Source organism: Cyprinus carpio, chromosome B19 (assembly GCF_018340385.1).
Source record: "Cyprinus carpio isolate SPL01 chromosome B19, ASM1834038v1, whole genome shotgun sequence".
NCBI classification, from domain to species: Eukaryota; Metazoa; Chordata; class Actinopteri; order Cypriniformes; family Cyprinidae; genus Cyprinus; species Cyprinus carpio.
The window spans coordinates 29,081,912-29,106,300 of NC_056615.1; the positions used below are offsets into that span (position 1 = coordinate 29,081,912).

Genomic DNA, 24,389 nt, shown 5'->3' on the forward strand with positions numbered 1-24,389 from the left:
CCATAGAATGCCATATCACTTTTATAATGTGTTTGAACACAGCTGTGTGGCCGCAGTGTGTGAAAACAACCAGCCTATAATGGTACAGATCCACCCACTCACTGTTTTATAATCCTAATAAATCATAATCAGTCTCTCAACACTAGTAGTTCCAGGTTTCTCACTACTATGACGTCATACTGGTGTGAAAGTCCCCGCCCATTTTGTGACGCTCTCTCTGTCCTATTAGCATACACACAGCTCTGAGTGAACAGCAGCGGTCCGTCATTACTGTTCTCTGCTGTAGCTGCTGGGGGTACAGTGTCAGTCCCACAGAGCCATTAAAAGTGTGTGTGTTGGGATGCATCAGCGAACACAGGAGTCTCCAGACCGCTGAGGACACGGTGGTTACATTTAATTTTCGGAGGAAATGTCCCAGAAAAAACCTTCGGAAAAGTCCTGACAGTTGGGAAATATTAACTTCGGTCTCAGAATTGTTTTACTATTTCTGTTTTATTTGGGCTTTTGTGCACGCAGCTTTCTTCTTTTGTGTTTGTGAGTTGTGTTTGTAACTGCTGCCAATTTTTGGCCAGGACTCTTCTGTGAAAGAGATTTTTAATCCTGGCTAAATAAAGGTTAAATAAAAAATAAAATAATTGAATCTGACCTTTGAATCGATTGATTGAAGGTTTGAACTGATTCATGTGAGTGATTAGAGTTTCACATCATGGTGAATGAACATCGTGAAATACAGTGTGATTTAGCTGCTGTGTGTTTGTTTGCAGAGGAAGGAAGCCGAGTGTCCATCTCTCCCGCGAGCATGCACCTGCACTCAGGACAGCAAGGGCCCCCCCGGCCCCGCCGGCCCCCCGGTACCAGCCCTTCGTCACCATCACCAACATCATCATCATCACAGACATCAGTCACTGACTCTGTGTGTGTGTGTGTGTGTGTGTGTGTGTGTGTGTGTGTGTGTGTGAGACAGGGAGGCCTGGGCATCAGAGGAGCCAGAGGAGATCGAGGTGAACCCGGGCCTGTGGTACAGTATTACCCACAATCCACCTCACAAGAGTAAAAAGTGTGATTATAAGAGTGGATTAACACAGGTGTGTGTGTGTGTGTGTGTGTGTGTAGGGTCCTGTTGGTGCAGTCGGGGACGCTGGTGTTCCAGGTGCTCAGGGGCCTCCCGGTCCCCCGGGGCCCAGCGGACGCTCCATCAGAGGCCCTCCAGTAACTAACAGCACCTCGACACTGATTACTCATTCACACTAGGGCTGTCAAAGTACAAAACATTTCAAATATTTAGAAAATTAAAAACTGCACATTTGAATTCAAAACCGTGCATCCAGACTGGGTCTGTTAGCTGTAACATTGTAACGTCGTACAAGTTTAACAAAGCAATGTTTGCTTTCTTATAATGTAATATCTGTTTGTTTGTTTGTTTGTTTTCTCATATTACTGATGCACTGCCACTCATCTACACACACATGCAAATCAAGAAATAATATTTGATTTATTAATGTTTAAAGATTCAGTACATTTATGCAACAAAGACATGTTATTTTTTTTGCTTTCAATATAAAAAGTGCAGTGCTTGATCCGGTGGTTTATATTTGATCATTGCACCCTCTTGTGGACGTAGGAGGCAATAAAGTACTTTTTCCCTCTAACATGAAGTCTTTTAAATTCGAATAGAATTTGATTATTAATGTTATGTAAGTAATTTAAATGTATTTTCCCAGCCGTTTCGACAGCCCTAGTTGACATTGCTTCAGTAATTCACTCTCACACAGATTCAGAGAAATCAAGTCACCCTGATAATCTCACACACGTCTCATTCTCAGAGACTTACGCTAAACAGGGTATTAAATCAGATTTAGATCAATCTTCCGTTCACATAATTCAGTTAATATTAAAATGAGATGAGAAAGTCCTGCATCATCATTAACATGCTTTTGTAAAATAGATGTTGACATTAAATAACAAAGAAACAAGTCATATTACGTTGCATTTGATTGATTAATCTGCTCATTTTGAAGTTCTTATCAGTCTTTTCCACTAGTTTCTGGTTGTGAGTAAAACAGCATCTTTGGGGGCATATTGAAGTCTTTTGACCCTAAAGCCCAAAGTATACTTCAGTTTTTCTGTGTACGCTAGAGCAGGGGTTTTCACAAAGTCACTTGGCTGCAGCTTAATTTGCTCACACTCACACAGTTCAGTCTAGGGCTGCATGATATACCAACATTAATAACGATTTGCGATATTGCTTTCGAATCGCAAAGGCTGTGATTTAAAACGTGTTGCGTTGTTTTGAAGCGCAGTCGTGACTCAGTTTTAGGGTGGTTTATTTTTTATGTTTTTTTTTGAGTGTAATATTTTAGTGTGCCCTCACGTACATCACGTGTCTGTGACACATTTGAAGAGTTTATTTGCAAAAATCATGTTTTTTATTGTAATCATGTTTTTGTGTTAGTAATCTATCTATCTATATATATATATATATATATATATATAGTTATTTTTACTTAAAATAACCCAACTACAGTTTTATTGAGATTACTTGGAATGCACAATGAAAAAGCATGATTTTTGAAAATGGTTAAAACGAAGTTATTTGTTTTTCCAAATGCTTGATGTGGTATTGAGTGAGCTGTGTTTGGTAGGGGGCTCCGGGTGAGACGGGTCAGAAGGGCGACGCCGGTCCTCCAGGGCTGCAGGTAAATCGCTCACCTTCTCTCTCTCTCTCTCTCTCTCTCTTCTCTCTCTCTCCTCTCTCCCTCTCTCTCTCTCTCGTCTCTCTCTCTCTCTCTCTCTCTCTCTCTCTCTCTCTCCACTCTCTCTCTCTCCTCCTCTCTCGCTCTCTCTCTCTCTCCTCTCTCTCTCTCTCTCTCTCTCCTCCTCTCGCTCTCTCTCCTCTCTCTCTCGTGTCCGCCTGCTGTGCGTCTGAAGATCGTCTCTTGTTCCTGTAGGGTGTTCCCGGCTCTCCCGGGCCTGCGGGACGTGACGGGCCTCCAGGGCCGCGGGTAACGTGTCCATCACTCGTCATGCTAACGCTGCTAGCGCTCGACCGTATGATCACTGTGTTCTCGTCCTCCACAGGGGCCCCCGGGTCAGGACGGGCCTCAGGGACGAGTGGGGCCGCAGGGAACCATAGTGAGTCCACAGACACACGTTCACTGACTGCAGTCTCTCTGACACGAAACACTGGATCATGAGTCGCACACGTGTAAATGAACACTGCGACACGCTACACACTGTACCAGATCCAGGCCCACCATGCCATTTTACAAAAGAAGGGAACATAGGGGAAATTCAACATTTCAAAACTTATTTGATATTTTTGTTTGTTTTATTCCTGCATTGAAAAATAATTTCAACATATAAAAATTATTCAAATGTTTAATTCACTAAAAATGTTAAAATTTTTTAATATGGTATATTTGAATATAAAGCTACATTTACTTTCAATCAAATTTGATTTTTGGTGGCTCATATTAAAACATTTGGGCACATCTGCTCTTAAAAGACTGTATTTGCTGGAAAAACCATCAAAATTAATGATTTAATTTTGAAAATGGAGAAATTAGGATAAAAATATTAATATGCATATGTAATTATTATTATTGTTCCTAATTAATGTAATTTAAAGGTTGTGCTATAAAATAAAATTTTCTATTATATTTATTAAATACTCAGTATTTTCTTTCACAGTACAATAGTGTTATTATTTAAATTCTTATTTTGTTTAATATTTTTGTATACTAATTAATTATTAGTATTTTATAGTCATTAAATGAGTCAACAACAGTGGGAATGTGGCTTTAAGAGATTTTTTTAGGTCACCTTTATTTCTGTAGCGCTTTACGCACAAGAACTGTTTCAACAACCAAGGTTTTCCCAAACTGTTGAGCCCTAAAAGTACGGTGTGCATGCCAAAAATAATAATAATAATAATAATAATAAAAGGTGTTATTTATTCATTTAGTCCTTCATTTTTTATTTTATTTTATTTTTCTATGCAGAAGCATCGCCCAACAAAATCATCCTGCTTTACAAATAAAGCTATATTATAAATATAAGTATTTTTTCATACTCCAGTCAATAGAGTGTTTTTATGACCGGCATCTCATTCTCAGGGGGGTCCAGGAGCGACGGGGGCCCCAGGGGAAAATGGCCCTCCAGGACCCACAGGAGACCAGGGTCCTCCGGTATGTGTTTCCACATGCGTATGCACATGATAGCATCAACGAACCGATGCTAAAACCTCCTCTGTCTGTTTCAGGGACCCCCGGGACCCAAGGGAGAGAAGGGCGAGCGGGTGAGTCTGAAAACGAGTCTGAGTGGATAACGAGGTCATCCTCACGTTCTCATCTCTGATGTGTCTCACTGATGCTCATGTGTGTGTTTAACAGGGTGAAGTCCAGTCCATGACTTCTGTCCAAGCCATAGCCAGACAAGTGTGTGAGCAGCTGATCCAGAGTGAGTGCAGAGACACAGATGCATGGCATGCTGGGATTTCGTTTGTGTCTATGACGTTCTCTCTCTCTGGCCGCAGGTCACATGGCACGGTACAATTCCATTCTGAACCTTATTCCCAGTCAGCCAGTGTCGATCCGCACTGTTCCCGGGCCGGCGGGAGAGCCGGGCCGACAGGGGCCTCCAGGACCTCAGGGAGAGCAGGGGCTGCCGGGACGGCCGGGATTCCCAGGCAGTAATGGAGAGAACGGCCTGCCAGGAGCCAGAGGTGCGTGATTGTGTTTGTACTGACAGACTGAAGCACACAGAGAGCACTAATATAATCATAATGAAACTGTGTGTGTTTATTGTCATCAGGACCTCTGGGTGAGAAGGGAGAGAAGGGCAGTCCAGGTGTGGGAGTCCAGGGACCCAGAGGACCTGCTGGACCACCAGGTGAACACACACACACACACACACACAAACATTTACATTTAGTCATTTAGCAGATGCTTTTATCCAAAGCGACTTACAAAATAGGACAGTGGAAGCAATCAAAATCAACAAAAGAGCAATGATATGCAAGTGCTTGAATTTTATACGAGCAGCTATTGGTAGCTAGTGCAAATTGATAAACAGAGGTGTGACGTGTATTCTTTTCAGCTCTTTAAAAATGTATCTTGCTGCCGCGTTCTAAATTAATTGTAAAGGTTTGATAGAACTGGCTGGAAGACCTGCCAAGAGAGCGTTGCAATAGTCTAGTCTGGACAGAACAAGAGCTTGAACAAGGAGCTGTGCAGCATGTTCTGAAAGAAAGGGCCTGATCTCCTTGATGTTGAATAAAGCAAATCTGCAGGACCGGACAGTTTTAGCAATGTGGTCTGAGAAAGTTATCTGATCATCAATCATAACTCCAAGGTTTCTGGCTGTTTTTGAAGGCGTTATGGTTGATGTGCCTAACTGGATGGTGAAATTGTGATGAAACGATGGGTTTGCTGGAACCACAAGCAGTTCTGTCTTGGCAAGGTTGAGTTGAAGGTGATGGTCCTTCATCCAGCAAGAAATGTCTGTAAGACAAGCTGAGATGCGAGCAGCTACCGTCAGATCATCAGGATGGAATGAGAGTAGAGTTGAGTGTAATCAGCATAGCAATGGTATGAAAAGCCATGTTTCTGAATGACAGAACCTAATGATGCCATGTAGACAGAGAAGAGAAGTGGTCCAAGAACTGAGCCCTGAGGCACCCCAGTAGTTAGATGTTGCGACTTGGACACCTCACCTCTCCAAGATACTTTGAAGGACCTATCTGATAGGTAAGACTCAAACCACTGGAGTGTGGTTCCTGAGATGGCCTTTGCCAGTAGAGCTGACAGGAGGATCTGGTGATTAACTGTGTCAAAAGCAGCAGATAGATCAAGCAAGTTATTTATTGTGTATTTGGATTCTGATATTTCAAGTATTATTTGTTTGATGATTGTGTTGGATGCAGTCTCAGCTGAATGTCCACTTCTGAAGCCAGGTTGGTTTTATGTCGAGGAGGTTGTTCTGTGTGAGAAAGGTAGAGACTTGGTTGAATACAGCTCGTTCAAGTGTTTTTGCAATGAAAGGAAGAATGGAAACTGGTCTGTAGTTCTCTAAAAGAGATGGGTTGAGGGTGGGTTTCTTAAGGAGTGGAGTTATACGAGCCTGTCTAAATGATGAGGGGAAAACAACAGTGTGGAGGGATATGTTAATGATGTGAGTGAGTGCAGGTACAACTGCAGGAGAAATGGCTTGAAGGAGATGAGATGGAAAAGGATCAAGCGGACAAGTAGTAAGATAAGAAAGGATGTGTTTGGAGACTTCTGCCTCAGAGAGTGAAGAGAAGGATGTGAATGAGTGTATGTTTGCTGATAAGATGTGCTTGACAGATTGTGTGAATCACACAAACACACACACACATGCACACAAAACTGTGTTTACTGTCTTAATTCATGTGAGCGATTCATCTGATTCTGAGGAAATCAGTGTTGGTTTTGATAATCTTTCATCATAATATGATAATTTAAGATGGACAACTGCTCAAATCTTGAGTTAACCAAGATGGCGGCGCCTCCACACGCAGCGGCTTCTCTCTGTCCCGACAGAACGGTGTTTTCGTGTTTTTTGTCTTGTGAGTCGCAGTGTTTTTGTACGTCGTCATCGCGTCTATCTGTCTTTAAGCGCGCATACAGTCGTGAGTTTTTCTGCTGGATGTCGGCAGAGCCGCATTTTTAGAGTTAAACTCCGCGCACGCGGAAGAGCTGCGAGATCTCGGACTGCTCCGGAGGCCTACATCATCACCGACCCCCACTACTACTGCATCTCGCCCGCAGCGGAGGCACCACAAGCGGCGTGAGAGGAAGCAGAAGAGGGGTAAGCGTGGAGGTATCCGGGCTAGGCTAACGGCTAACCCACACAAGCCATCTATCCCCACCATCGTACTGGCTACCGTACGCTCTTTGGACAATAAACTGGACTACATCCGATTACTACGTTCAACTCAGAGGACTGTAAGAGACTGTTGTGTGTTTTTGTGTTCACGGAAACATGGCCCAGCGACAGCATTTCGGACAGCGCCATTCAGCTCGACCAGCTGACGTGCTATCGAGCAGACAGAGCTCGCGTCGCGGGAGGGAAAAACCTGCGGCGGCGGGCTTTGTGTGTTTACATCAATGACGCGTGGTGCCGCGATGCTGTTTGTGATCTGCAAACACTGCTCACCCCTGGTGGAGTATATGATTATTAAGTGCCAGCCGTTCTATCTGCCGAGGGAATATACTGCCATACTGCTCGTTTCGGTTTACATTCCCCCGAACAACAACAACAGCAACAGGAACGATGCACTAAATGAACTGTACCAGCACATCAGTGAGCAGCAGACAGCACACCCCGATGCTTTTCCTCATCATAGCTGGGGATTTCAACCATGCTGACTTAAAGAGTGTGTGTTTCCAAAAATACACCAACACATTAACTTTCCAACACAAGGTAATAACATTTTAGACTTTGTTTACACCACACAGAGAGGAGCTTACAAAGCCTTCCCCTCCCCCACCTCGGGTGCCTCAGACCACATCACTGTCATGCTAATGCCTGCTTACAGACCGCTCGTTAAAGTCGCTAAACCAGTTCAGAAACAGATTCAAGTGTGGCCAGAAGGGTCGTCTGACGCTCTTCAGGACTGCTTTGATACAACTGACTGGAATATGTTTAAGCAGGCTGCCACTTAACACCACTGACCTCCAGGAGTACTCGGAGACTGTCACTGCCTACATCACCAAGTGTATTGAGGATGTAACAGTCACAAAAACCATTACTGTCCGGGCCAACCAGAAGCCGTGGATGACAGGGGAAAGTCTACAGACTCCTGGAGACGCGGAACGCTGCCTTCAGAGCTGGAGACGAGGGGGGCCTGAGAACAGCCAGGGCCAACCTATCCCGCGGCATCAGAGAGGCTAAGAGACAGTACTCCAGGAGGATAGCCCATCAATTCAGTGACAGCAGAGACACTCGGAGCCTGTGGCAGGGGATACAGACCATTACGGACTACAAGCCCCCACAGCGGACCTGTGACAGCAACATCTCTCTGCTGAACGAGCTGAACACCTTCTTCGCTCGCTTTGAGGCACAAAACAGCTCCACTGCACAGAAGACTCCACCTCCTCCCAGTGACCGGGTGATGATGCTGACCCCGGACAGCGTGAGGAGATCCTTCAGCAGCATCAATGCACGCAAAGCTCCGGGTCCTGACAACATTCCTGGGCGTGTACTGAGAGACTGTGCAGCAGAACTCACTGATGTCTTCACAGACATTTTCAACATCTCACTTAGTCAGGCTGTTGTTCCCACATGCTTCAAAGCTACCACCATCATTCCAGTCCCGAAGAAGCCATCTCCATCCTGCTTCAATGACTACCGTCCTGTTGCACTTACTCCCATCCTCATGAAGTGCCTTGAACGGCTAGTCATGCACCACATCAAGTCTGCCCTCCCCCCCTCCCTGGACCCATTCCAGTTTGCATATCGGTCCAAAACCGCTCGAACCGATGATGCCATCTCAACTACCCTCCACTCAGCACTCACACATCTAGAGAAAAAAAGACTCATACGTCAGAATGCTGTTCATAGACTTCAGTTCAGCATTCAACACAATCATCCCTCAACAGCTCATTCACAAACTGGTCGAGCTGGGGCTCAACACTTCGCTGTGCAACTGGCTGTTGGACTTTCTGACTGGAAGACCTCAGGCAGTACGTGTCGGCAGCAACACATCCAGCACCATCACACTGAACACTGGGGCCCCCCAAGGATGTGTGCTGAGCCCCCTCCTCTTCACTCTGCTGACCCATGACTGCACATCGTCACACAACTCCAACCTCTTCATTAAGTTTGCGGATGACACGACTGTGGTGGGTCTCATTAGCAACAGAGATGAGACAAACTACAGGAGCGAGGTGAGCCGCCTGGCCGGGTGGTGCAGTGACAACAATCTCTCTCTGAACGTGGAGAAGACGAAGGAGATTGTTGTTGACTTCAGGAGAGCGTACACTCAGCATGTTTCCTCTGACCATCAACGGTGCGACTGTGGAGAGAGTGAGCAGCACCAAGTTCCTGGGTGTGCACATCACAGAGGACCTCTCCTGGACCGACAACACCGCAGCACTGGCCAAGAAATCACAGCAGCGTCTCTACTTCCTCTGGAAACTGAGGAGAGCCAGAGCCCCACCCCCCATCATGTACACCTTCTACAGAGGCACCATCGAGAGCATTCTGACCAGCTGCATCACTGTGTGGTATGGCGCCTGCAACGCGTCCTGCCGGAAAGACTCTTCAACGCATAGTGAGAGCAGCTGAGAAGATCATTGGTGTCTCTCTCCCCTCCCTCCAGGACATTTATGGACCCCGTCTCACTCGAAAAAGCCCTCTGCATTGCAGGTGATCCTCACACACCCGTCACACAGCTTCTTCAGTCTGCTGCCATCAGGGAGGAGACTGCGGAGTCTCCAGGCCAGGACCAGCAGACTGAAGGACAGCTTCATCCATCAGGCTATCAGGAAGCTGAACTCGCTCCCGAACTTGCCCCCCCCGTCCCTCTTCTGCCTCAGGCACCACTGAACTATGAACCCCCCCCAGGTCCCACATCCCACATCCCCAGGTCCTTCCACCCCCCCTCCCTCTAACATACAATGTCATGCACCAGTCACTTTGTGCAGCACTGGTCTGCTCACTACCTCATTCACCATGGAACTGACATCATTCTACCACCTCATCAGTCAGTTTAATAAAATAACTGCTTGAGCCCTTTGTCACTTTGTCACTTTTAATCAGACTGAATAAGCTATTTTTTTATGCACTAAAAATCTTTTTATCTGCACTGTTTGTTCACTGGTTTGCACTCTATCTGCCATGTGCCTTGCGCTGCTTTTATTTAACCTTATTTTTATTTCATTTTTTCTATTATGTCTTTTTTTACATTCCCTTATTGTATAGTTTTATCTTATATTTTATATTTGATCTAGATTTTTAGGCTCTACTGTTAGTGTTATCTGTATGCACCAGGGGTCTGAGAGTAACGCAATTTCGATTCTCTGTATGTATGTACTGTACATGTGGAAGAATTGACAATAAAGCAGACTTGACTTGACTTGAAATACATAATTGTGTGTGTTCAGAGTCTGACAGTGTGTGTGTATACAAATGATGGAATAGAATATGAAACAGGAAGCTGAGAACTCTGTTTCCTGCTGTGCCACAGGAGCTCCTGGTGAAGGCAGAACTGGAAGTCCAGGTTCATCTGGTCGCCCCGGTAACCCCGGCAGTCCCGGCAGACCCGGGATTCCAGGACCAGATGGTCCGCCCGGCCCGCCCGGATACTGCGACCAGGACGCCTGCCTCGGCTACAACGTGGAAGGTGTGTGAGTGAGTGTGTGTGGGTGTGTGTGTGTGTGTGTGTGTGTGTGTGTGTGTGAGTGCATGTGTGTGTATGTGAGTAAGTGAGTGAGTTAGTGTGCGTGTGTGTGTGTGCGCGTGTGTATGTAAGTGAATGACTGAGTTACTGAGTGTGTGCATGTGTGTGTGTGAGAGTTTGTGAGTGTGAGTGAGTGAGTGAGCGAGTGTGTGTGTGAGAGTGAGTGATTGTGTGTGTGTGTGTGTGAGTGAGTGAGTGAGTGACCGAGTGTGAGTGAGTGCGCGTGTGTGTGTGTGTGTGTGTGAGTGAGTGAGTGACTGAGTGTGAGTGAGTGCGCGTGTGCGAGAGTGTGTGAGTGAGTGAGTGAGTGACTGAGTGAGTGTGTGTGTGTGTGTGTGTGTGTGAGAGTGTGTGAGTGAGTGAGTGAGTGAGTGACTGTGTGTATGTGAGTGAGTGAGTGTGTGTGTGTGTGTGTGTGTGTGTGTGCGCGCGTGTGCGTGTGCGTGTGAGTGAGTGTGTGTGTGTGTGTATGTGAGTGAGTGTGTGTGTGTGTGTGTGTGTGTGTGTGAGTGTGTTTAATGCATCACAGTAGAATCGTGGACTTCCGGAGTGAGTGTGTGTGCATGCGAGTGAGTGAGTGTGGTTGTGTGTGTGTGTGTGTGTGTGTGTGTGTGTGTGTGTGTGTGTGTGAGTGTGGTTGTGTGTGTGTGAGAGAGAGAGTGAGTGAGTGTGTGTGCATGCGAGTGAGTGAGTGTGGTTGTGTGTGTGTGTGTGTGTGTACTAATCCTTACTGCTTTCCTTAATGCTCTTCATAAGGCTCGTAATGTCATGCTCGTGATGATGATGATCTCTGTGCATGTGCTGCATGAGACAACATGAGCTCTCACTCTAGATGTTCAGATTGGAATTACATGCATAAGACTGCATGATTGAAATAAAACTATGATTATTAAACTGCTAAGACTGCGACACAGACTGCATCCACTCTGATTATAACATGCATTTAAAACACAGCATGCGCCAAACATCTTCACAAACATCAGAAGAGAAGCTTTAGAGTTGCCTGAAGTTTTCTGTCAAAATAAATGCTTGATTTTTGTAAATGAAAATATTTAAACAGCTAATGTATAAATAATAGTTTTTGCAATTTTACAGTTGTACTGCATTTTTTTATACAGTTAAAAATTACAGTTGTAACATTTCTTATTTTTATATTTTTATTTAATGCTAAAGTTATATGAATAATAAAAATAAATATTAAACGATTATTATTAGTCATTTTAATGTATAATCACAAAAAGATGTGCCAAATTGTGCAAACATGGAGCTCGATTAAAATGCATTTTAAATCAAGTAATTTTGTTTGTGCAGCCCTACTGCATCGTGTTCCTTTATATAGTGTGTGAAACAGTGTGTAATGTGTAATACTGACATTTCAAAGTCACATGACCTCACTATGCTGCATGTTTGATTGTTGTTGACTGTAGTTCATCATGTGCTGTGAATAATACTCAGTACTGCATGAGTGCTGAGGATTCACATACTGTACACTGAGTACTTACTGCAGAAATACTAGTGTGCTGTTCCTGACACACTCACAGTGAAACAGGCTGAAGATCTAACACGTGATTGGTGATTTGTGTCTGTGGGGCATGGGGTGTGGCCTGGGCATCAGTAAATGGTGTTGTATCTTTGGGGGGCAGGGCAGTGGGTGTGGCCTGTGCATCAGTGAACGTTGTTATTAGGGCTGGGCGATTTGGCAAGAAATTAAATCTCTATTTTTTTGTCACATTTGATCGATTCTTGATTTTTATATGATTTTTAACTAGTCAACTTGAAAATGTAACTATAACATGATTAAGTAACGTTTTCTTTATTAACCCTCTAGTTAAAGAAAATTCTATTCCAAGTGCTTCAAACATGAAGTTTTCATCATTATGTAAATGTTAAACAAATCACTTGTTAAATATTTTTGCAGTAAAGATGCATGAACTACAACTAATTACACTACAACTAACAGCAGCTTTTGGTATGTCACCATGATGCAAACATGAAATGTTAGACATACACAGGGTAGTAAGTAACACCATGACAAGTGAGCTATTTTGCTCAATATTCGACGCAAAAAACAAAACAAACAAAAAACATTCAAAACACCTACAGAGTACACACATTACGTGAAGTCTAGTGCGCTCTTTCACTGCATGATTCAGTCTATTAAAATACATTCAGAATGATCACAAATTCAAGACATGGGGGCAGAAAATGTGTATATTTATACCACTTCATATAGTTAATCAATTACACATGGAAGAGTGCCTTTTTCTCCAAAAATTACCTTATACTAATATGATATAGATTTTTTACAACAGTTCAACAAACTAGAAGTTTTATTAAGAGACTTATGTTTTAGACACCATATTGTCTGTTTTTGCTCTATTTCTCAGACAAAAATCATTCCAAACACAGCCACAGCGCTGTTCTGTCTCTCAGTAACAGGACGGTGTTTCGTTCCTGAATGAATCAACTGTTTAAATGATTCGGTTCAATCACAATGACTCACTTAACAGTGACTTGCTGCCACCTGTTGACGGTTTTAATTTCACATTTAAGGTAGCTTTTCATTTTTAAAATAATTTCAAACATCTATTTTTAGTGTTTTATGTTTAATATATTAAAACACTATTTATGCACTTGTAACTGCAGGTAAAAGTAGTCCATGCCCCTCAGAGCTGCATTAAACAGTGTGTAAATGCATCTCCCCGGCGCCGCAGCATAAATGATGCCCACTGCTCCGGGTGTGTGTTCACGGTGTGTGTGTTCACGGTGTGTGTGTGCACTTTGGATGGGTTACATGCAGAGCACGAATTCTGAGTATGGGTCACCATACTTGGCTGTATGTCACGTCACTTTCACTTTCTTTTTCACTAAATGCCACTTCTAATGCAGTTAAGATTTAAGATAAATTTTGTTGATATTGATTTCATTTGCTTGGTAACAGCCCAAATGCAAGAATTTGACTCAGAAAATGGTACATACTTTTAGAAAATATGGCTTAAAGATAAAAATGCCCATAAAACTTGTTGGAAATGATTAATTCCTATTACTGCTGTGAACTGACCACACAGAATATGAAGAATATCAAGAAATCCAGGAGTCAGCTGTCCACAGCAGTCCCTAAGATGTCAGCACAATAACACACTCACACTCAGCAAAATATCGTCTAATTATCGTTATCGATAAAATCCCAGAAAATTATCAAAAAATCATTTTTGTTAATATCGCACACCCCTAATTTATGTTATTTGGTATAGTATTTTATTGATAACAATTGTTTAAATTAATGATTAATAATCTCGCCTCATCCATTTTCTTAGGCTGAAATGTAAAGTTTATCATTTTATAAAAAAAAATTGTTTTTGTGAAAACTTGTAGTTGAACTGTAAATTATGCTTTTTATAGTAATTTTACAGTTTAATATGGTACTATAGACATTGCCCTACCCCGCTCATATGGTATTAATTTTATTTGTGCAGGTCTTAAAAAAGGTCTTAAAAAGTCTTACATTTGAGCTTAAAATCCTGCAGAAACCCTGCATACAGTAGTAGTTACAGGTCTTTTATTCACTTGCACTGCATTTCCATTGTTTTTTCTATGTAAACATGGACGCGTTTGTTGCGCTCGCATCTCTTGCAGTGTCTCATACATGAAACAACATTCTAAAAACACGGCACTCAAGTTAAAAGATGTTCACTCTTATCTTCTTGCATGTTTTTCCTATTCCACTGTGCGCGTCACATCTTTATCAACACAAAAGCTCATTCTGTGTGAATGGCACCTAGCAATATGAGCACGTCACACGTGAGGGGTTCTTTGTTTACTGTTATCACTGGCATATTGTCATAGTGTCTAATTCTAACATTTGGTGATATTTCTAATCAAAATTGTGATTAAAAAATAAAATCATGGCAAAACATTGAATTTGAATGAATCGCTAAAATCAGAAAAATCGCCCAGCCTTAGTTGTTGTATCTTATGGGGCGGGGTAGTGGGTGTGGCCTGGGCATCAGTGAAGGGTGTTTTATATTTGGGGGTGGGGTAGTGGGTGTGGCCTGGGCATCAGTGAGTGGTGTATCTTTGGGGGTTGGGGTAGTGGGTGTGGCCTGGGCATCAGTGAGTGGTGTATCTTTGGGGGTGGGGCAGTGCTGCTTGTGCATCAGTAACACATGTCTCTTCTGCTGCTTGTGTGGTGTGTTTGCGGCTCAGAGCCGGGCGTCGATGCTGACCTCACTGACACAGATGTTCCTGTAGTTCAACCCAGCTCCTACCAACCGTACGGCCCCGAGGCCGAGGACGAAGACCCCTACGGCTCCTACACCTCCTACTACCCAAGCAACTACCGTCCGCCTCCGCCCGTGCAGCCTGACGACTCTGTCATAGAGCAGGGAGTGGAGGAGCTGCGCTCGCCCGCCATGCAGCGGCACATACGCAGACGCTAGACGCACCAGTTATTACAGGATAGCGACGATGATGATTGGACTCTGCTTATTCGTGCCTATACGTTCAATTCAAGATGATTTCTATTAGCAGACCAGATGAAATTAATCTTATTTACATGCATATCAAATACATTTCATTACAAAAGTATTTAACATTTTAAAATGCTGTCCTGTTTTTGCTGTTCAGCACAGTGTTTGTCTGCGACCGTTAGATCTGACTCAGTGTCTGTCCGACTGAATTAATGTTCACTTCTGTTTGTTTTTTTAGAAGATGTGTTGAATATTTGTGATGTATTCACAGTGAGGAAGGAATAAGTGCTTTGTTGTAGTTATTTAGGCTATTTAAGTTTCTAAAGAAAGCAGCAGTAGGTGTGTTTTGTCTGAATGATGAACAGATTTGTTCTGATTGAATCAGTTCACTTTCTTGAATCGTTTCTTTCCATCGGTCTGATTCACTTGCAGATCCAGCGGTTTGTTTGCGTCACTCACTGCATGGGGTTTGATGCTTGAAATATAGCTGTTATTTATATGATTACATATAAATCAGTACTATGGAGAATATTTTATATCAAACACATATTATCAGTATATTTTGATCTGTATGTAAGCTGCTCTTTCTGTTCTGACTCTGCCTGTATAAATGACTGATTGTCTGATTGTGAGATCAGATGTTCATAAGCTCTGATTCTCTGATCTGTTCAGCTCAAAGTATATTGGCTGATTTGTAGGAATATATATATATAATATATATATATATATATATATATATATATATATATATATATGCTCATGTGCTGCTCGCCTGTAATAAGACTCGTCCAGCCTTTCAATCATGCGGTTCTTCTGCCGTTACTCGTCTCTGTATCTCATTTCTCAAGCAGTTGTTGTTTTATCTTCAGTTATTTATTTTATCTCTAGTATTTCTATATTTTTCAGTATTCAGCATGTTTTGATCTATCTTGTTAAACCGTTGTTTACAGTCATTTCATATGTGACATGTTTCTAGGTTTTATGTAATGCTATATTGTGATGATCAGATGAATTATCATGCAGTATTTGTGTGGTTGAGAATGTCAGCCTTGCTGTCAAAGGATTTAATAAAAAAATATATATTTAAAGAAAAAGTTTTTGCTGAAAACCATGAAATCATCGGATTGTGTGAGTTTGTGTACAGGTGCTGGTCATATAATTAGAATATAATCAAAAAGTTGATTTATTTCACTAATTCCATTCAAAAAGTGAAACTTGTATATTATATTCATTCATTACACACAGACTGACATATTTCAAATGTTTATTTCTTTTAATTTTGATGATTATAACTGACAACTAAGGAAAATTCCAAATTCAGTATCTCAGAAAATTAGAATATTGTGAAAAGGTTCAATATTGAAGACACCTGGTGTAACACTCTAATCAGTTAATTAACTCAAAACACCTGCAAAGGCTTTAAATGGTCTCTCAGTCTAGTTCTGTAGGCTACACAATCATGGGGAAGACTGCTGACTTGACAGTTGTCCAAAATACGACCATTGACACCTTGCACAAGGAGGGCGAGACACAAAAGGTCATTGCAAAAGAGGCTGGCTGTTCCCAGAGCTCTGTGTCCAAGCACATTAATAGAGAGGCGAAGGGAAGGAAAAGATGTGATAGAAAAAAGTGTACAAGTGTAACAGGTGTTATATAAATTTATTAATTTCACACAAAATCCCTCCCTTTGTTATTATCAATTATTTTATATTTATATAATTATTTTTATATTCTGGGAATTTTTCTTTCATCTGGAATGTTATTTGAGCTGTTTCTATCCTTGTATGTAAATTTTTCAGTGTTATTTTGTAATTGTTAAAATATAGTAGGTGGCCCCTTTAAGAGTTAGGTTCCGGTTGTTTTCCTTCAGTTCGCGGTAAGCGCAGCTGGGGAAAGGTGAGTTCTGCTGGAGCTCTCACTAAAAAGTTTTAAATTAGTTTGTTTCTTGTGACTAATATGTATTTTTTTTTGTTAAAAATACAATTTAATCTTATTGTAACACTAATAGAGGTTGGGTAACATGAAGTATGTATTTTGTTTTGGTGTTTATTAACCGTGTAAGTTCCGTGGCTAAAATTATCTGTTTTGACTGGCAGGTCAATGTTGAAATTGTGGAGAAAGGCCACGGATTGACACTTTTTTCATACATTTTTCCTTTTTATTCATTCAGGTATGTTTTCTATCCATGTTTCTGGTAATATTGTTGTTTTGAATTCATGTGAAATGTTTTACATTGAGAAAAAATTTAAATATTGTTGATTTAATCATATGCAGTTCATTTAATAATTGTAATATGATGGCAGTTCGCGGTAAGCGCAGCTGGGGAAAGGTCAATGTTGAAATTGTGGAGAAAGGCCACGGATTGACACTTTTTTTCATAAATTTTACTTTTTATTCATTCAGAATAAAAAAAGTGGCCCAAAGAATCTCTTGTTGTCCGGTCTGGTTAAAATATCAACACAACGCAGAGAGAAGATAAAGACCGGTCACAATGGTGCCGTGACTTTTCCTTGATGCAAGTCATCGTGGATCCTCTTTGATCAACGTCAGCTTGGTCGCCGGGGTTTGCTGCATTCTGGAGTGCCCAAATTATGACTGTACCTGTGTCAAAGAAAAAAGGTTGGACATTAGACTGTACATAATTCAGAAAAAGATTGATAGTTCATATTCTCGGAAGAGAGGGAAAAAAGTAGTAGTGAAGTTTGAATTTGTGATACAAATTTAGTTTGATTATTTGATTGTGTATTATTTCTGAGCTATCTACACAGTTTTTTTTTTCTGTGGTCATCATCTGTTCTAATTTACTTTTGTTGATTTGTAATATTCAAGATGTCACAAAATAGTGAGAAGACAAGTTACTCCTCTAGTGATGGGTTTGAATTGGGTTTTGCCAGGGGACGTATCTTTGGTGAACTTGAACAGACACCACTAAGAAGGACAGTTAATATTGGTTCTCCTGATTTCTGTTCTACCCGTAATCCTGTTAGAGTACATACAACTGAATCAGAAAAGTGTGAAGGTGTTGCATCAGGCAGTACTAGTAATGCTGATTTGAGTAGTTTAATCACACAGCTTGCACAACAAATAGGGCAGTCAATATCTGATCAGCTGAAAAAAGACAATGGAAAAAACGAGTGTCCTGATAAAACACAGAGCCTAGGGACGAATCAGGTTCTCATGGAGTCACCTTCTCTAAATTTGACTGGTATGAAGTTAGTGATGAAGCCTGATGTCAAGGTACCTCCCTGTTTCAGAGGGGATGGATCTGACAAATTATCAGTACATGAATGGGAAGAACTCATGGATGTTTATTTGAGGAAGAAAGGTGTTCCTTTAGTTGAACAAACGGACGAGATCATGTCAAACTTAATGGGGAGAGCTAAAGATGTAATCAAGATAGCACTACGCAGCAATCCATCACTGAAGCCTAAAACAAACCCAAGGATTGTCATAGACATACTCAAACAGCACTTCAGCGAATTGACATATTCATCTATGCCGCTTGCTGACTTTTATGGCACTTTACCTGTAGCAGGAGAGAATGCAATGGAGTATTGGATTCGGCTTAATAAAGCTGTTGATGTTGCTGACGAGGGTTTGAGAAGACAGGGCAGAAGTATTGAAGATCCTACCCGTGAGGTGACACAAATGTTTGTTAAACATTGCCCTGACCAATCTCTTTCTGCTATTTTGAAATTCAAGTCTGCTGATAGGTGGACGGCAGCTGAAATACAAGAACGTCTTGACGAATACCAAGCTGAGAAAAGAGCACAAATGAAGGCACAGTCTAACCGTCCTGCCTTTGTGAAAACTGTAGCTGCCAATGCCCAAATGTCGAATTTAGATGATGGAACATCTGGGAATGAGCTGAAAGTGTCAGCGGATCAAGGTGGGTTACCAGTTACACCGTCAGTTCAGGCAAGTGACAGCTGCACTCAGTCCCTTATCAATTTACTTGATCGTGTGCTGAAACAAAACATGCAGAGCCCTTCTTCACCTGTAAATTCGTTTAGACATGGGAATGTGAGCAGGACGTTTTGCAAAGTTTGCAGAGGCACAGACCATTCTACAGTTGCACATTGTAGAAGAGATGGTTTATGCTTGTTTTGTTTTGAACATGGACATAGAAAAAGGGAGTGCCCAAAGTGGAGTAGTCACAACAGTCTGGAGGTGAACTACTCACCACAAGGAGCTGGTCCTTTAAACCATTAGACCCACATTTGGAGAGGGGATGTGTGGGTGATGATCAAAACCCTCATAAGTGATCTGGAACAGCAGTATGAGAGTGCATGCCATACAGCATCTGATGGTACTTGCGTGATATACGCACAAAAATATGCAGAAAGTAAAGGCTTTTGATGATCTTTTCTATACTTCTGTGATTGTAAATGACCAATTTCACATGAGAGGAATGCTTGACACTGGATCCATGTCATGTACCCTCAGTGAGACAGCTGAACAAAAGTTGTTGGCTGAAAATGTCGTTCTGGACAAAAAATCACTACCTGAGAATATCATTCTTGTCGGTGTTGGGGGTAGGACCGCACAGCCAAAATGTTTGTACGAAGTTAACATGAAAGTGTATGGCATCAACTGTCGAGTTCCAGTTCTCGTTGTTCCAGGTCAACATGATGATTTAGTTCTTGGCACCAACTTGATCAAGCACATTGTGAATCAAATGAAGAACACAGATGAGTATTGGGAATTTATATCGCAAAGTGCTACACATTTATCACCAGACGGTGAACACTTTTTGGATGTGATGTCAAATCTCACACGCTGGCGACATGATGAGATCCCTAGCAAAATTGGAACCGGTAAAGCTCCATCATGCTGTCACTCTTGCTGCTAGACAAGAACATTTAGTGTGGGGAAGACTGCCCAGCAACACTCTATTGTCCCTTGGGAGCACCATTCTTGTTGAACCAACTTCTTCCAAGACTATGCCGAGAAACATCATGGTAGCACGTGTGATAACATCTATGTGGGGTAATAGGTGGGTACCCATGAAAATAACCAATTTGTCAGACCAACCCGTCACACTAAGAAAGAATCGGAAATTGGCAGATGTTTCACCTTGTCTGGCTGCAGAAGATTTTCCAGTCTTGCAGGGCATTGGACAGGTAAAGGAGGTTAGCCCAGAGATGCAAGCTACTACAAATTGTGCTTTACATTTGAGACTGCAAGATGTTGGGTTGAGTGAAATTGACATTGATCTCTGCAAAGTCACTGATGCATCCAAAGAGAAACTTGTACAGTTATTGGTGAATTACAATGATGTGTTTTCCAAGCATCCCTTAGATTGTGGAGAGGCTAAGGAGTTTGAACACCGTATCCGACTTACAGATGAGAGGCCTTTCCGTTTACCATATCGGAGGATCCCTCCTGCTCATTACCAGAAGTTGCGTCAGGCGTTAACGGAAATGTAGGAGCAAGGGATAATTAGAAAATCGGTAAGCGAATATGCATCACCCTTGGTGCTTGTGTGGAAAAAAGATGGAAGCCTCCGCATCTGTACAGACTTCAGGTGGCTTAATGCGAGAACACTCAAAGATGCTCACCCGCTCCCTCATCAGTCCGACTGCCTTGCTGCTTTAGGAGGTAACAATTACTTCAGTACCCTGGACTTAACCTCCGGATTCTACAATTTACCCATGCATGAACAAGACAAAAAATACACTGCTTTCATCACTCCTATGGGACTACATGAGTATAACCGCATGCCACAAGGCCTGTGCAACAGTCCAGCTTCGTTCATGCGGATGATGCTTAGCATTTTTGGGGATATGAACTTCAGTAGCTTGCTCTGCTATTTGGATGATTTACTTGTGTTTGCACCCACGGAGCAAGAGGCTTTGAGCAGGCTTGAAATGGTTTTTCAGCGGCTTAGGTTATATCACCTCAAACTGAGTCCCAAAAAGTGTAATTTTATGTGTGATTCAGTGAAGTTCTTGGGTCATGTTATTTCTGGCCATGGTGTCTCTGTGGACTTCACAAAGGTGGATGTTATATCCAAAATGTCCAAGTTGCAACTTATGGAGGAAGATGGTTGCACTCCATCAGCAAGAAGAATCAAGTCATTTTTAGGAATGATTTTCTATTATCAACACTTTATTCCTAATTGTTCTTCGATCGCCAAGCCTCTCTTTGCTTTAACTGCGGGTCAGAAGAGAAGAGGTAAAGAGAAAGTTAGGAAGCCTGTTGGCTCGTTTAGAAAGCTGAGTCCAAGTGATTGGACGGAGGAATGTGATATTGCTTTCAATACACTTAAGCAGAAGTTGCTGAACTGTGCTGTGCTTGCACACCCTGATTTCTCTAGGCCTTTGATTCTTTCAATTGATGCATCTCTTGATGGGTTAGGTGCTGTGCTATCCCAAGTTCCAGCTGGGGAAGAAATAGCTCGGCCAATTGCCTTTGCCAGCAAAACCCTGACTGCATCACAGAAGAAGTACCCTGCGCACAGGCTCGAGTTTTTGTCTTTGAAGTGGAGTGTGTGCGAAAAGTTCAGCCACTGGCTTAAGGGGCACAGCTTCACAGTTTGGACTGACAACAATCCACTTACGCACATTATGACTAAGCCAAAACTCGATGCCTGTGAACAAAGGTGGGTTTCAAAATTAGCCCCTTATTTTTTCGACATAAAACATATTGCAGAAGTTAAGAACATTGTGGCTGATACCTTAAGCAGAGATCCATTTGCAAGGTCAATTAGTCATAGGCTCATGAATGAGAGTTACAATCGCTTACTTACCGAAGCTGATGTTGTAGAAAAAGAAGGAATACAGGATGTGTTTCGTCTGAAGGTTGAGTGCCACAAGATAAGTGATCAGATTGGATGTCAATCAAGCTGTCACGTGCAGTCGTGTGATCCAGCCGCAGTTAAGACACTTTGCCAAGCACAAGATGACTGGGAAACAGCGGCAGTGACGCGAGCAGTTCAGTTGGTGCAGTTAGTTCAACAGGTTGCTGCCACTAACCAAAGTGAACAACCTCTGCCTGTGTTCTCTCATGATGAGTTGGGGAGAAGTCAAGAGCTTGACCTTACCATTTCCAAGGTTCTCCCTTTTGTACTTCGTAAAAGACGTCCTTCAAGACGAGAGAGAGAGAGAAGCTCGACTGCAGAGCGCTGGCTCTTGTCAAGCAATGGGATCATCTATATATGTGTGATGGGATTCTGTACAGGGTAACTAAGGACCCAATAAGCAGACAGAGAAGACATCAGTATGTTCTGCCTCAGAACATGGTAGAAAAAGCCTTACATGGTCTTCACGATCTTGCTGGTCACCACGGACAGGCTAGAACAGTTCACTTGGCAAGACAGCGCTTCTTCTGGCCCAAGATGGAGCATGAGAGTCAGAGAATATGTGAAGTGTTGCAAGAGGTGTATTTTGGCCAAAACACCTGAGCCAGCTGCTCGTGCTCCACTGGAAAGCATTCAAACTTCTGCACCTATGGAGTTGGTTTGTCTTGACTTTTGGAGTGCAGAAGATAGCAAACAGCATTCAGTGGATGTGTTGGTCCTGACTGATCATTTCACTAAACTTGCACATGCCTTTCCTTGCATCAACCAGACGGCTAAGCAAGTTGCTCGGAAGTTATGGGACCATGTGTTCTGTGTATATGGTTTCCCAGAGCGGATCCACACGGATCAAGGTACAAACTTCGAGAGTGAGCTCATTGCTGAATTGCTAACACTTTCTGGGGTCTCCAAATCTCGCACGACTGCCTATCATCCTATGGGAAATGGCATCACGGAGCGCTTCAACCGAACCTTAGGAAATATGCTTCGCTCCTTGCCCTTGAGATCTAAGGATAAGTGGCCACAACAGATTCAGACTCTGACCTTCGCGTACAACTCGACAATACATGAGACGACGGGTTACGCACCTTTACAACTCATGTTTGGACGTGTCCCACGCTTACCTGTGGACGTAATGTTCAAGCAAGTATCAAAGGATCCAGTGATTGTTGACTACAGCAGCTATGTTGCAACTTTAATGTCTCATCTTTACAAAGCAGCTGAAATTGCCCAAAAACATGCTGTACAGGAGCAGAGGAAACAGACAAAGATTTATAACCACAAGATGAAGGGAGTACATTTGAACAATGGGGATAGAGTGCTTATTGCCAATAAAGGAGAAAGAGGGAAAAGAAAGTTGGCAGATAGATGGGAATCTACTGTGTACACCATTGTGGATAATGACCCTCGGACACACATATACAAAGTGAAGGATGACAAAGGACACACCAAAGTGGTACATCGGAGTATGCTCTTAGACATCAGTTTCTTACCAGTGACATGTCCTGAGGATGAAACATGTGGATCTACAGTTGCTGATTGCTCCAAACGATTCTGACTGTGAGAGCCGATCAACAAATTCCACTGATTCCTTGGAGGACGAAGATCCTGAAAACAGAACACATTCATTAGTATTAAATGAGGATGTCTCAAGGAGTTCAAAATCTCTTGATGTACAAATGGAAACGGAAGAAGATGAGAGTGATGGCACTTACTGTGTTAATTCCATTCCAGACAGTCAACACCAGATGCTCTCTGATAAAACACTGAGAGCAGGAACTTCAGATTGTGACATTGTATCGGCAACAGTTGACTTTACCAATTCAGTTATTACTGACTCCGTTTTGCCGGTCCGTGATGATGCGTCAATGTCAGGTCCTGAACAAGCGCAAGGCACAATTACTACACGGGCTGGTAAAGTTGTAAAAAAAAGTCAACCGTCTGATTGAGACCATGGCCCAAAAACCATTTAAAATGGCAAACTTGTCAGACAGGTTCCAGAAAAAGTCTCAGTCACTTTTAAGCCTATTCTAATTTTTGTGATTGAGAAAGAAGTTTACTTTCTCTATTTTTTTCTTTTTGGGGTAAATTTTCATTAAGTGTGATTAATATATGAATAATGTGAATGAGGATTTTTTTTGCAAAGATTAAGTGTGGTATGGTGTACTTGGCAACATACTTAACTAAGAGGTTTTGGGGCCTGATCACCCTCAAATTTCTCTGTATCTGTCAAGGCAGGATGGCTTTCATTGCTGTAACTATTGAGTTTTTGCATTTTGATTCTTTAGGAAATCCTCTTTGTGCACATGCAGAATTTTGGTGAAATTAGGGGAGGTAAATGTAACAGGTGTTATATAAATTTATTAATTTCACACAAAATCCCTCCCTTTGTTATTATCAATTATTTTATATTTATATAATTATTTTTATATTCTGGGAATTTTTCTTTCATCTGGAATGTTATTTGAGCTGTTTCTATCCTTGTATGTAAATTTTTCAGTGTTATTTTGTAATTGTTAAAATATAGTACGTGGCCCCTTTAAGAGTTAGGTTCCGGTTGTTTTCCTTCAGTTCGCGGTAAGCGCAGCTGGGGAAAGGTGAGTTCTGCTGGAGCTCTCACTAAAAAGTTTTAAATTAGTTTGCTTCTTGTGACTAATATGTTTTTTTTTTTTTTAAAAATACAATTTAATCTTATTGT

The 24,389-nt window shown here is 42.1% G+C and overlaps 1 long non-coding RNA gene and 2 pseudogenes across 1 annotated transcript in view; all 3 read left to right on the forward strand.

The window, feature by feature from the left end:
* The window catches only part of LOC109086281, a 69,677-nt pseudogene extending 54,089 nt beyond the window's left edge, over window positions 1–15,588 (forward strand).
* LOC109070544 overlaps window positions 1–24,389 on the forward strand; it is a 731,031-nt pseudogene that overhangs the window by 297,107 nt on the left and 409,535 nt on the right.
* LOC122140803 overlaps window positions 23,963–24,389 on the forward strand; it is a 923-nt gene continuing 496 nt past the window's right edge. Inside the window, exon 1 of the long non-coding RNA XR_006157382.1 lies at window positions 23,963–24,288. This is a non-coding gene — a long non-coding RNA (uncharacterized LOC122140803). The remainder of the gene's footprint in view (window positions 24,289–24,389) is intronic.